At 45.0% G+C, this 2,589-nt stretch overlaps 1 pseudogene; it reads right to left on the bottom strand.

The window, feature by feature from the left end:
• Positions 1 to 553: 553 nt before the first annotated feature.
• Positions 554 to 2,331, bottom strand: LOC125506671 (annotated as a pseudogene).
• Positions 2,332 to 2,589: the final 258 nt, after the last annotated feature.

Below are 2,589 nucleotides of genomic sequence, written 5' to 3'. Positions count from 1 at the left end.
TAATTTAGAAACGGCGTAAATCCTTTTTAGGATTTTTGAACTGCTCTATTTTTAAAATACAAACTTTTTTATTATTTTTGAACTTCTTGTATTCATTCTTTTATAATGAGAACAGTCTAAATTTTATATAAACATCGAACTGCTACTTTTCTAAAATTTGGACTCCTTGGGGCCTTTTCAATTATTTATTTTAACATATAACAGCTCATATTTATTTATTTGAATTTCAACGAAAACTCAATTCTCTTTTAGACATCGCAATAAATAGTAGCAATTACAAAACTTTTTAGATTGGTTACATCTATTTTTTTGGATCATTGTAGTTTCGAAAACATAGACACATACAGGAAAGAGAATTATTTGTGCACAAACTGGATAGCAATGCTTGAACTCTTTAGGGAGTAATACAAGAACTCTCAGGGAAGTGATACACGAACTTCTTTTGTACATATTCTTTTTCTCTTGTTCACACGCACATTTTTTTCAGTTAAAACACAAGCTCAGAAGAATACAATTGGAAATAATACAACCCCATATGAATCCGCAATAGCATTTACAAGAAGCAAATTGCAAACAGAGATCATAGTATCGTAGAGGCCTGAGCAATCAAGTTCAATGGTATGAGGCCGCACATCGAGAAGCAGCGGATCCCAAATCCTTGCTACCCAGCACAGCACATTTGCCCCGAAACGGAAAGCATGGCAAAATCAAACTTTTGAGCTTAAGAAATCAAGCATGCCTAGTACAACATGTAGTAGTAGATGCTAGTTGAGATGTGGCGGACCGGCGTCCGGTGTAGAAACAGCGGAGATTGTCATAACACCTTCCGATGCACCTGAAAACACTGCACGAAAAACACAAATATGAGCTCCAGCAGCAAACAGTCCCCCACCCAAGGTGTGTTGTTTTTTTGAAAGATTTTCTTTTTTTGCAGTCTGCAAATTCCTGCTACTGGTACACTCACTGAACCTTCACAAAGATAAGGTTGAACTTCCTCATTTTTATAAGTCTCTCACATTTCCGTAGTAAGGAAGTGAAAACAACATTTTTTTCAGAACGTGTGTGTTGATTGTTGTCTTTTCTTCCTCCTGCCTCTGCACAAAGAAACATCCACAACGATTAAAAGATAGTTTAGGTTCTCTGAAGTTCGAGTATGCGCACACATGCATTTTTGTTCAATCTGATACAGAGAAAGAGGAACATTGTGCGGAGTGGGGAGACACAAAATCAAGGAAAAAATGAAAAGAAAGGTGTTGTACTAGCACTGCAGCCACATCATTTGTTTTCACACGGCAAAATAGTTAAATGCCTGGCAACATCAAGGATACAGGGAAAAGGCGACAACATATTATTGGTCCAGAATTGAACACTGAAGGTATTCAGGTTTCTTACCAATTGTAGAACTGGCTAAAGAAAGCTAACATGCACAGATCACTGACACTCCTAGCTGATTACTTCCTATGCCAATTACTAGGTTGCCGTAGTCATGCCAAAGCTTTACTTTAATCAAATGTCTGAGCCTCATTCTCCATAAGATGTCACAGAAATTATACCTTCTCGATTAGATCATTGCTGCTAAGGGGGAAAGGCTCCTTGTAAATAAGCTCCTTCATATTCTTCAAATTGGGGAACCTACCATGACACCAATTAACAACATTCAATCACTGTAAACTACTAGTACAAAACTGGCGAAACAAGCCACACCAATGGAGAAGATATTTCCATTCAGTCAGTTACCCATAGGTGACAAACGGTCCAACAACAGCAAGTCTCTTGAGGTTTGCCTCGGTGGCCTTGAGGAAGACACCGGTGAGGACCTGGGTCAGTCGCAACCTTGCCAAGATCTTCCCGATTTTGCGGGTGCAAGTCAGCGGTGCTGCAATTAGATAGGAAGAGTTCGATGTTAATCGCGAGGTACCACCAGCAAGTCAGAGAGATGGATGCTTTAGGTTTAGGTAGGCACTACCCCTGGGATGCGGATGGCGAAGAGCAGCTTGGCGTCGATACCCATGAGTAAATAGCCAAGGAAATGTCTTGTTAGCAACCGCATGGTTCATCGACATGGCCTCTAACTTGTGATGTAGCGTTAGAAGGACTCTATCTTTTCCTGTTGCTGAACATAATCACAAGTGTCAACATCATCAGCTAAGAAGGATGAGCAGAAGTTGAGACCCAACTTACCTCATGCGGCAGCGGCGAACTGCTGCAGTTGGAGACGTTGGACTGCGGTGACGGGTGGAGCTGAAGGAGGGGCAGGGGGGTGGGGGTGTGAGGTGGCGGCACAAATGGGGAGGGGCAGCGCGCCGGTGGGAGGTGGAGGTGACGGCGCATCAGTGGGAGATGGAGAGGCTTGACCGACGCCGGGAGGTGCAGGAGGCTGGGCGTCACCGGGAGGTGCAGGGGTTGTCCCCTTCGGTCGGGATCCGGCCGGATCCGTGCGCGCCGGCGCTCTCGAGGGGCGGTGGTTGTGGCGGCGGTGCGCTGGATGGCGACGGCGACGGAGAGGTGACGACGACGCACGGGGTGCCTGCGGGGTTCGGGGCGGCGCCGGCGCGCTGAGTGGCTGGATCCCGACGGCGGGGAGGTGGG

Source organism: Triticum urartu, chromosome 5 (assembly GCF_003073215.2).
Source record: "Triticum urartu cultivar G1812 chromosome 5, Tu2.1, whole genome shotgun sequence".
Taxonomy (NCBI): domain Eukaryota; kingdom Viridiplantae; phylum Streptophyta; class Magnoliopsida; order Poales; family Poaceae; genus Triticum; species Triticum urartu.
This window is presented reverse-complemented; position numbering and strand designations above follow the sequence as displayed.